This window comes from Malus sylvestris, chromosome 2 (assembly GCF_916048215.2).
Source record: "Malus sylvestris chromosome 2, drMalSylv7.2, whole genome shotgun sequence".
Taxonomy (NCBI): Eukaryota; Viridiplantae; Streptophyta; class Magnoliopsida; order Rosales; family Rosaceae; genus Malus; species Malus sylvestris.
Window position 1 is genome coordinate 11,570,169 of NC_062261.1, and position 14,816 is coordinate 11,584,984.

The window sequence follows — 14,816 nt, forward strand, 5'->3', positions numbered from 1 at the left end:
AGTTGTCTGGCAGCATTTTGAGGAAAAAAGTTTTTGTGGGGAGGTGAAAGCTATCTGTAACCATTGTAAAGCTAGGCTAGCATCGGGCTCCACTGTTGGTACTTCATCTTTACTTTCACATGTTAAAACATGTCCTGTATTGATGACAAAGAAAAGAGTCCAGTTATAACCGGTGATGGGTTTGTTAAACATGGTGCATATAGTTTTGATGAAGGTAATGCTAGGAAAGAGCTAGCTTATATGATTATCTTACATGAGTATCCTTTATCTATGGTGGATCACTTGGGTTTTAAGAGGTTTTGCAATTCATTGCAACCCTTATTTAAGGTTATTTCTAGAAGTACTATCAAGAGGGATATTATGAAAGTATTGGAATGTGAAAAGGGAGAGACCATGAAGTTGTTGCAAATGAACAAGAGTAAAATTGCAATCACGACTGACATATGGACTTCAAGTAATCAGAAGAGAGGGTTTATGGCTATCACTTCTCATTTTATCGATGCTTCGTGGACGCTTCAAAGTCGAATTCTAAGGTAATTTATCGAACTAATACCATATCTTTCTCTCCTGATGGGGTGGGGGGCTTTTGTTCTTCTCTTAGCTGTGTACATTTTTGTAATTTAAAGAAGTGTTTGGATTGGTTGTTTTGTTATATTGGCTGTGGAGTTCTTCACTTTCTTGCGTTAGCTTTCATGCTTTTGACTAAGTTTGGAAACTTTTTGTTTCCTTTTTACATAATCTGGAATATGTTTTGTAATTTAAAGAAGTGTTCGGATTGGTTGTTTTTTTATTGATAATTAAGTGGTGTTTTATATCAGGTTTGCATATGTTCCATGCCCATATAATGCCGAGACACTTTCTGCTATAATGATAGATTGCTTATCAGAGTGGAATATTGATGGTAAGTTGTCTGCTCTCACAGTAGATAATTGCTTTACAAATGATGCCATGATTGAGGATATAGTGACATATTGCAAGCTTTCACTTGTGTTAAACGGAGAATTATTTCATATGTGTTGTTGTGCTCACATACTTAATTTGATAGTTAAGGATGGATTGGATGTGATTAGGGATAGTATTGAGACTATTCGGAATAGTGTTGCATATTGGTCTAGGACAGCAAAAAGAGTGGAAAAATTTGTTGAGATAGCTCAACAAATGAAAATTAAGTTCTCTAGGAAGTTAGTCCTTGATTGTAAAACTAGGTGGAACTCGACGTATGTGATGCTTACCACTGCATTGGTATATAAAGATGTATTTCCTCATTTAAAGCCGCGTGAGCCTTCATATAAAAATGTTCCAAGTGAAGAAGATTGGGCGAAGACTAACATGATTGCTGAAAAGTTGGAGATCTTTCTGTGAACACGGAAAATTCCTGAAATGAAAGAGACAAGAACAACGTGCACAAACAAATATTTTGTATTTGATGATTTTGGGTTACAATCTCTCTCTATTTTGATCCTCTTATTCGATCTCCGTAAGGTGTGTATTTGTGGATGTGTGATTGATCCAAAGGGTCGTTGGGCTTGATCTAAGGATGAACGTTCTTCAAGGGCCGTGGACTTGATCTTGAAGGTGGATTTGAGCGGATCTTCAAAGGGGCTTTTGGGCTTGATCTTTGAAGAACAGTGACGAACGGATCTCCAAGGGCTTTTGGGCTTGATCTTGAAGAACAGTGATGAACGGATCTTCAAGGGCTTTTGGGCTTGATCTTGAAGAACGGTTGGATGTGTGGATTTGTCGACGTTGTTGATCCAAAGGGTCGTTGGGGCTTGATCTTGGATGAACGGACGATGAACGATGGTGCTTTCTTCAAGGGCCGTCGGGGCTTTGATCTTGAATTGGTGGAAGTTCTTCAAGGGACCTTTGGGGCTTGATCTTTGAAGAAAGATAAACGAAGAACGAAGAACGAAGAACACTTTCTTCAAGGGCCGTCGGGGCTTGATCTTGAATTGGTGGATGATTGTTGATCCAAAGGGCCGTTGGGGCTTGATCTTGGAAGAACGATGAACGAAGAACGAAGAAGGCTTTCTTGATTCTTCGGGAACCTGGATGCTTGAGAGCTTCGGAGTTTCAGAGCTTCAAAGCTTCAAGGTGTAATATGAATTGGTCCCTTAAATGAATGAAATGGGCTTGTATTTATAGAATTTTCCAATGCCTAATTTTGAATATAATATCCCAGATGAAATAAGTCGTTTCTGCCAGGTGTTGACACGTGTCCTATTTGATGACTTTTCCAACTCATTTCAATTTTCGTTGAGTCACACGCTACGTGTAAAATTTATGTAATACATGAGCGTTGAAACTTTGATTTATCGGTCAACATTTATTTACCGAAATTTCGATGTCTACAAATGCCCCCACTTCAAGTCGCGTCGTGTACATGTGCTTGTCGCGTGTATGAGATGCGTTTTGAAGTCCCTTACTGTAGATGTCGATCCAAGGGCCGTCGAGGCTTGATCTTGAATTGGGCTAGAGATTTCTTCAAGGGCCGTTGAAGCTTGATCTTGAATTGGGCTTGAGATTTCTTCAAGGGCCGTTGAGGCTTGTTCTTGAACTTTCATTTGAAATTTCTTCAAGGGCCGTCGAGGCTTGATCTTGAAGGTTGAAATTGGACCACAAGGAGCTTCATGTGGTAGATGATCTTTGGCTTTGGTAGTGGGTGAATCGGCACGTATTTTGTTGCGCTTGTTGACTTTCCACAGCTTTGATCTTGAACTGGGTTGAAGGATTTTCTGGATTCCTCCAATTGTTGATTTTCCACAGCTTATTCTTGAACTAGGTTTTGATTCAAGGGTGGTAGACACTTAAATCTTGAATCGGACTTGTGATTTCTTCTAGGGCCGTTGAGGCTTGATTTTGAATTTGGCTGGAAGCTTCTTCAAGGGCCGTTGAGGCTTGATTCTTGAAGGCTGACTCGAACACATGGCAAGCAGGCACGAGGTGAAGGTGATGACTTGTTGCTTTGTTCAATCTTTCTAATTCACACCTGAGCAGTTTGGTCAACGGTATGATCTTCAAGATTGATGGGGCTCTTCTTCCAGTTGGTGACTTGGTCTTTAAGGATTTGATTCAAGGGTGGTGAATCGGCACGTGCAGCCCACAACGCCTAGTAAGTCGACCCAAGAATTTGAGGGTCAAAACGAGTTCACCGTCCTCAGGCAGATGCGGCATCTTCTCGAGTTCTTCATCTCAGACTCTTTCTGCTGAGTTGACTGTGCATGCTGCTTTCTTCTCTGCTTGTTTCTTTAGGCAGATGTGGCAGCTTCTCGAGTTCCTCAGTTCGGACTCCTTCTGCTGAGTTGACCGTGCATACCGCATTCTTCTCTGCTCGTTCCTTCTGCACCTTTTCTCCACATGCTGCAAGGTATCATTTTCACTTGCCTTATCTGTTATCCAGGCAGATGTGGCAGCTTCTTTGGAAGTACAGCAGTAGTGGGAAACGAGTACTCGAGAGCAGTGCTAGGTAGGCAATCAGGGAAGGGTTCCAAGCAGTCGGTTCCTTACCCGAGTTTGAGTGGAAGTTCCGGCATATTGTTTTCTTTATCCTTGTCTTTGTAGGTAAGAACAAGGACAAAGGAAAGGACAGGGAGAACGCATGATATGAGATACTCTTGTTTTCTACCCTGGTGATATGAGATACTTTTGCTTTGAAGTCATTGGCTTGCAGAGGTACCCCAAGGAATAAGGAACATTGAATGACTCGAGAGGCTTCGTTGGGAAATCATTTTTTTGGAGATGAAGAAAGGCTCTGTATGTCTGCCTTGCTATGGAAGGCGAAGGTAGACAATTATAGGAAGTTCTTTGATACCTGTAGAGGTACTATTCTTTCACTCGTGTCGGCAACCAATGCGTGATTGATCTATATGGCTTCACATGCTTTCTTCTTTATCAGAAATCTTCGACAAATTGTCCGTAATTTCCGCCAAGCTGAGTGTGCATGTGACAGGTGTTGACGCGGCTGAAAAAGACTGGCGCCTCTTCGATATCTGGGATCGGCGCTTCGACAAATTGCCCGTGATTTTCGCAAAGCTGAGTTTGCGTGTGACGGGTGCCGACCCGTCTGGAAAAGCAAGATGCTTCTCCGATTTCTGAGCTTGCCTCTTCGATTTTTGAATGGCCTCTTCGAATTCTGAGCTCGCCTCTTTGATCTCTGAAATCCCGTCGAGTGCTGATTTTTATAGAGGCACGCTGTTCGTTTCAAAGCACACTTGAATTTTACTTGTGAAAACTCCCTTCTTGCACTTCTAAGATCTTGATTCGTCCGACCTCTTCTTTCTTCAACACTTTGAAAATGTCAGGACCCTCCGATCGTCGTTTTGACTTGAATCTTGGTGAAGAGGTAGTCCCGCCTTCTCCAGACAACATATGGCGCCCATCCTTCATATCCCCTACAGGTCCTCTTACCGTTGGGGATTCGGTGATGAAGAATGATATGACCGCTGCGGTGGTGGCCCGGAACCTTGTCACTCCCAAAGATAACAGACTACTTTCCAGGCGGTCTGATGAGTTGGCTGTTAAGGAGTCTCTGGCTCTTAGTGTGCAGTGTGCGGGTTCTGTGTCCAACATGGCCCAACGCCTATTTGCCCGAACCCGTCAAGTTGAATCGTTGGCGGCTGAAGTGATGAGTCTCAAACAGGAGATTAGAGGGCTTAAGCATGAGAATAAACAGTTGCACAAGCTCGCACACAACTATGCCACAAACATGAAGAGGAAAATTAACCAGATGCAGGAATCTGATGGTCAGATTTTACTTGATCATCGGAGGTTTGTGGGCTTGTTCCAACAACATTTGCCTTCGTCTTCTGGGGCTGTACTGCGTAGTGAAGCTCTGAATGATCAACCTTTGGCTCATCTTCTTCCTTGAGTTCCGCCGAGTGGTGAGGCTTCAAACAGTCAACCTCCGGCGCCTCTCATTTCTAGAGCTCTGCCGAGTGGTGAGGCGGCACCTGATCGTCCTTGAAGATCCCCTCTTGTAAATTTGATTTGATTTGGTTTGTTTTGTTTTTTTTTTTTTTTTTAAGGTATGTATAATGCAAATTTATGCAAAATTTCCAGAAAAATAAATAAAATGGACTTTATTTCTCTCAATGCAATTATTTTTTTTATATATATATTATGTACACATATATATATATATATATTATTTCTTTTTCTTTTGGCGCTGTACAACCATCCCTTTTTTTTTCTCTTTTTTCTTTTGTCACATGGTGCCAGACGCACCAAAGATCAAATTTTTTTTTTAAATTTATTATATATATATATATTTTTATTATTATTATTATTATTATTATATATATATATTTTTTGCCTTTAATTATGGTGCCAGCCGCACCAAAGTTTAAACATTTTTATATACGTATTTCTTTTTTCAGAATGGTGTTGATCCAGCACCCAAAACACTTTATAATTATTATATGTAAATTTTTTATTCTTTTATTATTTATTTATTTATTATTATTATTGTTTTTTCTTTGCACATGGTGCCTGATGCACTCCTTTTTTTTTCATGTGGTGACAGCACCACTTTGTTTTGCTCCACCACCTTTTTTTTTATTATATTTTTTTTGTATAAATTCTGATGACGGGATGGGGAATTTGCAGGGAAGGACGAAGGCGGACGGAGAAGATGGTGCTTCGAGCTTCACGACCGGCTAGTCGTTTGACGGCGGTCGTTTGAAGTTCTTTGCTATCATGGTGGTCATAGCGACGAGCTCGAGGGAGGCCAGGCGCTGCGGTGGAAAGAGTCGATGCCGAAAGCGCAGCCCAACTTGCTCCGGGTGTGCGCACTATGTGCAGCAGGTCGGGTTTGAGTGGAGTGAGGAGTAGGCAAAGATGGAACAAAAGGCTTACATCTAAAAGAACTACAATCCACAGGCAAGCAATTCCTCTTGTTGTCAAAGCCCGCCAGTCCCAGACACGCCAGCGGCTCACCCGCGAAGAAGTTATACGAGTAAGTGAAGTTCTGCAGACTCGGCAGCGAACAAATACTCGCCGGAATCTTCCCCGACAGCAAGTTGTGGGCCACATTGAGCTACTCAAAGCTCACCATCCCTCCAATCGTCTCCGGTAGCGACCCTAGAAACTGGTTGAAGCTGACGTCAAACACCGTCAAGTTCTTCAGCACCCTTGTGGCAGCCAGATCTCTGACACCTCATTTCTCTGCTGTGGGCTCCATCCGCGTTCTCATCCGACGGACAGTATTGCATCTTCCTCTGCGTCAGCAAGCAACACAGGAAACGCGAGCCGTCCATTGGACGAGCCTTCAACACCTGCCTTGTTGTTCCCGCCAATTCGGTGATCGTGTTCACTTCCTTCAGAGGCGGTAATGGCGTCGCCGGAGATGATGCCGCCGACTCGCAGACGTCTGAGTTCTTTGCCGACTCAGTGAAAGAGTTTTCCTTCGAATTGCCGGGGTAATCACTCGATTTGCTCTTCATGCTGTCGCGTCGCCGGCACCGGAAGCTTTCTCCCTTTCCTATCAGGTCGCGGTACCCGACCGCAGACAACTCGCTTACCGCCGGAGCCAGGTACGAGCCGTCGATCACCATCGCGACCACATTCAACACGCCTTGGAATCTTCCAGAAGGTCTCGCTGAAGCAGCCGACGGAACCTTGGACGCGACGTCGAGAAAGTTGTTGATCAGAAGTCGGACGGTGCCGACGAGGTGATCGCTGAAGCAGCCGACGGCGTAGATCTGGATGGAGACATGGGAGGTCTCTCTTGAGAGAAATACGGACGGGACCTTGAAGAGGAACCGATCGTTCCACGTGGGGTTCTCGCCGCCGATCTTGTCGACCCGGGAGCGGATCTTATGGGCGGAGTCGACCCAGGCGAGGGCGGAATCGTCCTTGGGGATGGCGACGGAAAGAAACGCCGCGAGTTGCTGCTGTTGGTGATGGAGTCCTTGCATCGTTATCTTGCTGCTGATGCTGCTTCTGCACTAGATCTAGAAGCATCTCTCATTCTCTCACTCAACTGAGTCGGCTCTGGAACTCTGACTCGGGTTTTCTGATTGGTTTATCCGCAGCTGCTGTTGCTCTGCGCTGTCTCTGTGTCTCTGGACTCAACCCGATCTGTCTTCTGCAGGTGGTGGGACTGGGCCTATGAATTGAGCTTTCTGCTGCTGGGCCGAGACACAAGTGAGGATGGGCCTGGCATTTGGGCTGCTCCTTTCTGTGGACTTCAACTTGTGTTTATTTGATTTGGCACGGGTCTTAAGTGTAGGAAGACCCACATTAATATGTATACAATTTTTTTTTTAATTTTAATACCAAGAATATATATATATATATATATATATATATATATATATATTATTTTTTTTAATAAAATTGATTCTCTTTAATAAAACATTTATTTTTTATTTTGATGTGACTGAACTTGAAATTGAATATTCAAGCTGCCTACGTACCCTTCCAAAGAAAGAGATCAAGTCAAAACGTAGTTCAAATACATTTTTTTCTTGGTATTTTTTTTTTTTGGTGCCATTTGCAGTTTCAGCTCATGCAGGCAAGGAGCGTTGGTGTTGCCTTTTATGCTCGTGCAGACCAGGAGCGTTGGTTCGTGCAGTTTAGGCTCGTGCGAACAAGGAGCATTGTGCCATGCAGTTTAGGCTCATGCGGGCGAGGAGAATTTGTGAATTTTGTCAAGCAATCCGGGAGAGGCGTTCCTCACAATTTTCATAGCAAGGAGCTTTGACCGCGTGATTGAAGAAGTCTTCGGGCAAGAAGTCGCGCATCGTGATGGGGACGGACGATCTTCGTGTCAAAGTTTCATCATCTTCAACACGTTCATGTTGCTTTGAAGGTTGACAAGAGCTGCCTTGCCCCCTTTCCGATTGGCGGACTTGTGGAGGAGACGTATGCTTCTTGTGCAATTTCTTAGGAGTGACTTGAGTCCATCCTTCAACTTTGCTTGTCTTGGAGGATGCCCCCAGCGGTTGAGGTGAAAACTTTGAGTCGAAAGAGCCAGAAGTGAAGGTGGTATAGTTTGACTTCGCCACATCGTCAAGATCTAGCTCGATGATTCCTTTCTGAGCCAGCTTCATGATGAGATCTTTTAGCACGAAACATTTTTCTGTCGGATGACTGATGAAGCGGTGGAATTTACTGTACCTTGGACTGTTAGTGTGATTCATCTCTTCTGGCCGTCTGCACTCAGGCAAACTGATCACCTTCTTGTCCAACAGGTCATCTAGCATGGCAACCACATCAGAGTCGGGGAATGGATAAGTCTTCTCCTCAAGCTCTTTCAAAGTGCGTCTACGCATCTCTTGATCACGAAAAGCTTCGGTTTGAATCGCCTTGCCTCGTGTGGATATTTTGACGGGAGATGTGTTGACTGTCATTGCTTCTTTGGTGGATTTCCACGCAGTCTTCTCCAACTTTGGCCCAAGAACTTTGTCGTTCTTGTAGTCGGCGATCGGTTCTTTCTTCCCATGATGGGCGATACTCAACTCCATGTCATGGGCGCGGGTGGCTAGCTCTTCGAAGGTCCGTGGTTTGATGCCTTGAAGGATGTATTGCAAACCCCATTGCATGCCTTGGATGCACATCTCGATTGAAGAGGTTTCCGAGAGCCTGTCTTTACAGTCGAGGCTTAGAGTGCGCCACCTGTTGATGTAGTCAATGACTGGCTCGTCCTTCCACTGCTTTGTGCTCGTTAGCTTTAGCATGCTCACAGTGCAGCGGGTGCTGTAGAAGCGATTGAGGAATTCCCTTTCCAACTGTTCCCAGTTGTTGATGGACTCAGGCTCTAGGTCCGTGTACCACTCAAAGGCGTTTCCTTTCAGCGAGCGCATAAACTGCTTGGCGAGGTAGTCTCCCTCCGTCCCCGCGTTGTTGCAAGTTTCGACGAAATGTGCAACGTGCTGCTTTGGGTTTCCTTTTCCATCAAACTGCATGAACTTTGGTGGTTGATATCCCCTCTGCATCTTTAGGGCATCAATCTTCTTGGAATAGGGCTTCGAGTAGAACAAGGAGGTATGTGAGCTCCCTTCGTACTGTGCCTTGATGGTGTTGGTGATCATCTCCTGCAGCTGCTGGATAGAAAGAGATCCCATGAGTGCCGCTTCTTGGTCCGGCTCCAGCTTCCCATCGATTTTCTTCACCGGGGGTTCTTCGTCTCCGCCAGCTCCTCCCTTTAGTGGATCATCCTCTGGGTCGAGTATATCGCCGTCTTGCGCCTCCAGTCGGTTGACTAGTGCTGCAATTTGCAAGTCTTTTTCTTCCACAGTTCGGGTTAGCCTTGCGATTGCTTCATTCATTTGAGCCAGCTGCTCATCGATTGAGGTTGCTCCAATGGTCATGACTTGCATGGCTGAACTGTCGCTTGAATCAGCATCGGAGAGCATGGATTCGGAGTATTTCCTTGGGCTTTCCCCCCTTGGTGCCCTTAGTGAGGCTAAGGTGATCAAAGGCTCGTGCCTTGGGTGTTTTTGTTCCCTTGGCAGAGTTGATGCAGAGGTGAAAGAGGCGACAGAAGTAGCTCTTGCCATGCTTCGAGTCGTGATGCCCAAAGTGACACCAGTTGCGACGAGGACGCTTTTGTTCTTTGCGCCGGTTGCGGGAACAGTTTGAGCCTTCCTTGATGCCATTAATTTTGGAAGTGCGCTTGAATTTCTTGAACGGAGAAAGAGATGAGAGGCAGAGATTGTCCCACTGGGCGTGCCAATTTGTGAACACGGAAAATTCCTGAAATGAAAGAGACAAGAACAACGTGCACAAACAAATATTTTGTATTTGATGATTTTGGGTTACAATCTCTCTCTATTTTGATCCTCTGATTCGATCTCCGTAAGGTGTGTATTTGTGGATGTGTGATTGATCCAAAGGGCCGTTGGGCTTGATCTAAGGATGAACGTTCTTCAAGGGCCGTGGACTTGATCTTGAAGGTGGATTTGAGCGGATCTTCAAAGGGGCTTTTGGGCTTGATCTTTGAAGAACAGTGACGAACGGATCTCCAAGGGCTTTTGGGCTTGATCTTGAAGAACAGTGATGAACGGATCTTCAAGGGCTTTTGGGCTTGATCTTGAAGAACGGTTGGATGTGTGGATTTGTCGACGTTGTTGATCCAAAGGGCCATTGGGGCTTGATCTTGGATGAACGGACGATGAACGATGGTGCTTTCTTCAAGGGCCGTCGGGGCTTTGATCTTGAATTGGTGGAAGTTCTTCAAGGGACCTTTGGGGCTTGATCTTTGAAGAAAGATAAACGAAGAACGAAGAACGAAGAACACTTTCTTCAAGGGCCGTCGGGGCTTGATCTTGAATTGGTGGATGATTGTTGATCCAAAGGGCCGTTGGGGCTTGATCTTGGAAGAACGATGAACGAAGAACGAAGAAGGCTTTCTTGATTCTTCGGGAACCTGGATGCTTGAGAGCTTCGGAGTTTCAGAGCTTCAAAGCTTCAAGGTGTAATATGAATTGGTCCCTTAAATGAATGAAATGGGCTTGTATTTATAGAATTTTCCAATGCCTAATTTTGAATATAATATCCCAGATGAAATAAGTCGTTTCTGCCAGGTGTTGACACGTGTCCTATTTGATGACTTTTCCAACTCATTTCAATTTTCGTTGAGTCACACGCTACGTATAAAATTTATGTAATACATGAGCGTTGAAACTTTGATTTATCGGTCAACATTTATTTACCGAAATTTCGATGTCTACACTTTCACCAAGTGATTGAGTTATTTTCTAGGATCAAGTATCCCACATCAAATCTTTATTTTCCAAATGTGTGTTAGATTAGGATTGCAATCTGTAAGTGGCTTGAGTCTGACAATGTTGAAGTTAAGTTAATGGCAACAAAGATGTCAATCAAGTTTGAAAAGTATTGGCATAAAATTCATGGTGCTATGGCAATTGCAGCTATTCTGGATCCAAGGTTCAAGATGAAATTGATCGAGTATTATTTTTCTCTTATTTATAAAGAGAATGCTCCATCAGAAATTGAGAAAGTCTTTGACTTGGTTGTTAAGTTGGTCAAAGAGTATGAATTGAAGCATAGACCTGGGCTTCGGTCTTCTGAATCTTCTTCTTCGACTGATTTTCCATCACAGTCATGTGATTTCAGAGTTGGTGATCCTTTAACATCTTATGACCAGTTTGTTATGGATTCTACCATCGGTAATGAACAACCTGACTTAGACCTATATTTGGGGGAGAAAGTCTTGCCTAGGACTCAAGATTTTGATATATTGTCATGGTGGAAGACAAATGTGATTAAATATCCTATTTTGCATCAGATAGCTCAAGATATTTTGGCTATTCCTATATCTACAGTAGCTTCAGAGTCTTCATTTAGTACTGGTGGTAGGATTATTAGTCCACACCGTAGCCGACTTCATTCAAGCACAATGGAAGCATTCATGTGTTCTCGAGACTGGTTGTGGGGTCAGATGCGAGGTACTTACTGTAAAATTTCATATAAATTATGTATATGTTCAAAAATTTACTATTTTAGCCTAATTTTAATTTTTACTATTGAATCAGATTCAAACTCTACTTGTGTTGAAGATTCTTCATTCGGTGATGATACTGATGTGAATGTGGTAAAAACTAATCTTTATTTTTGTTTTTTACTTTGAAGTTATTGGTGATACTCATTCAATTTATGCATACTAATTCAATTATACATTTCTTTTGTAGGCCTCTTTTGGTGACAACGAGTCGATGATACTTTGTGATTGAACGTGTTCGAAAGTGTTTAGTTTCGGAATATTTTGGAGCTTTGAAATCTGGTATTCAAGATAATGACTACTTTTTGTTTTTAGAAGCTTCGCTTTTTAATCATATGGATTATAATTAAAGACTTGCTTTGGTGTAGCAGAAAAATATATTTCGCAAACTATTATTTCAATTATTAGAATTATATGAGGACTTAAATGATTAAAATAGGGAAATGTATGCTAAAATGTACTTATAACGGTGTTTAATTATCAGAAAATGAAAATTATGACAAATTTTTCTTTTGTAATTTTCAAATTGTTAAAAAAAATAATGTAGACGGGCGAAAAAGGGTAAATGGGTAAAAAAGGATAAACGGGCGAAAAAACAGGTAAACGGGTAAATGGTTATGGTTATGGTTAAATGGGTAAATGATTATGGTTAAATGGGTACATGATTATGGTTAAATGGGTACACGGTTATGGGTATGGATAACCGTTTATAAACGGTTATGGTTATGGGTATAACCATTTATGTAATTACCCAACAGGTAAACGGTTATGCGGGTATGAACATAAACGGTTATGGGTAAATAATTGCGGTTACTCGTCCGTCATAACCATTACCCATCCCTATTCACGATCCCAACTTGGAGGAGTGCAACAATAATCTGTAGTTTAAATTGCATCAAGATTTTTGAAATAAAACCCCACGCTTGGAAAGATTCACGTACGAGCCCTGGCACAACAAAAGGTAGACTGATTTTATGAGATATGACAACAGTATGATAATTAGATGGTGGTACATAACTTAGATCGTTATTTGGGAAGTTACCTACCTACCATGGTTGCGGGAAATCATCGTAGGTACTATTGACTTGTCGTATGCCCTCCTCCTCCCCCTTGAATAGCTATTGCTCCTCCTTCAGCAGTTGCCGCTCTTCCTTCTTCAGTAGTTGCTCCTCCCCTGAGATTTGGAATTTTCACATTGATACGACTTGGGGGGAGTGGGGATCAGGGCCGGTCCAGAGATTTTAGAGGCCCAGGGCGACGTAAAAAAAAGTGTCATAACTTCATGTAAGAAAATTATTTATTTTCACACATAAGACATTGAAAAAATTATACTTAGAAAAACACTTCAAACTCAATAATTTAGAAACAGAGAAAGACTAATTTATTTTGTATTGAGAGAGGGAAACAAAAAAACTTCGAGATTACAAGTAGATAGATGATGAGTTTTGTTTTCCATCTGAACTTTGAATGTGTTTTTGAATAAATCGTGAGATGTTTTTTTCTTATTTACTAATCTTGTCAATATGGGACTAAAAATAATGATGTTTTCGAGTCTTTAATTGATATGCATTATTAATGAATGGGCACTAAATTAAACATTTTGATGACACATCATATAATTTGCATATTTGGTCTACGTATTATTCTTTGTTGAATATTAGACTTGAATTAAAACGAATATTTAAAAATAACAACCCACATAGCTATTAGATATTAACCAAAAATAAATTAACAACCAAACAAAAATTTGTAAAAATTGAAAAAAAATAAGCATGCACATAGCATTTCGAACTTAGGACCTCTTATTAATTTTAAACAACAAAAATCATTGTTTCTAATTAAACTTCTTGATCCTTTAACCAAATTTTATAAATTTATACTCTTATAAAAAGAATTTGTAAAAAATGGAAAGTAAATAAGCACACATGGTGTTTTGAACCCAAGACCTCCTTATTATTTTCAAATGACAAACCACCACTTCTAGTTAAATTTCTGTGTCTTTGAACCAAATTTTATAAATTTATACTCTCATAAAAATATATATAAATATATCACCCTAATAATTTTAGTGCCCATAATTTTTTTGGACCCTAGTACAGAAGCATATTCAAAATTTATCAAGATCATATAGAAAAAGAATGATCATTGAAATTGTGTATGTTACATTAGCAGATCGTATGAGTAAATGATTGTGTACGGGTATAACTAAGAACAAGAATAGAAGTAGCGGTTTAAGTAGTTAATTCATCATGAATAAGAACAAAATTCAAAACAAAAAGAAACAGAAGCAGCGGAAGCATATGTGAACATTATAACTAAGACAGTATTTCCATATGCAAGAAGTGTATTTATCATAATCAAGTTCTCGAGTTCATTGCAGAAGTTGGTGGCACTGATACCACATGATGAACTTAATTATATACTTCATTCAGAGATCGAGATCAACCTTGCATGATGAACTACAAACTGATATACACGCATGCATTTATACTAGTCCTAATATTCATTAAATCATCATTTTGCAGATAGGGATGCACTTACTTGCTGTCGTAGACGAGGTGATTGAGATGAGATTTGGACCTTCCTTTCTCTTGGAAACGGAATATAACTCTTGCTCTCAATAGGCCAAGCATTCGCATTATGAGAACCTTGTAACTTACCCGAGAAAGGGGATCAAAACCTGACTTATATGATGCAACTGCTCCACCTATCATGGTAGCAGTTGCTTGCTGTCAGTTTCTTCAAGTTTTATAACTGTCTTTCATTCATAATTTGTACAAGTAATATGGTTTTCTCACTTTATATTAAATGTGTACTTAATGTATATAATGTATACTATAACCATATTTCCTTTACTAAATGGTTTGAACTATTTCTCACACAAAAGTTCTTACATCTGTTATACACATTAATTTTTTATATTTCTTAGAGAACCTCGGCGATGGCGATGGCAATACGAGTGAATTTTATTGCATCACAGCTAAAGTTCTCCTTAGTAGTTTGTTGAAGAAGCAGGCCCTTTATTAATCCAAAAGGCAGAAACTTTTCAGTCCCAATTTTCTCTCTTGACTGTTCTTCTTCTCAGTCTGATATTTTATCAGTAAACTTTCAGTCTGAAATTCAAGTTGTTTCTTGCTCAGAAAGAAGTGAAAGAACTAAGCATTAACCCAAATACAAATATTTTAATTGGAACTTAAAGAACAAGACTTTTGGGCATTTCTTTTGGCTTTTCCTCGAGTATATGTTATCTTTTAATCTAATTAATTAAGTAAAATAGTGATTATGATTCATGCACACAGTAGGTAAATGTTTTCTTAGTTTAATGTTTAAATTCAATTCAATATATACTAAA

General features: G+C 41.1%; 1 pseudogene; it reads left to right on the forward strand.

The window, feature by feature from the left end:
- Positions 1-253: 253 nt before the first annotated feature.
- LOC126585906 (zinc finger BED domain-containing protein RICESLEEPER 2-like) lies at positions 254-11,804 on the forward strand (annotated as a pseudogene).
- The last annotated feature ends 3,012 nt before the right edge of the window (positions 11,805-14,816 follow it).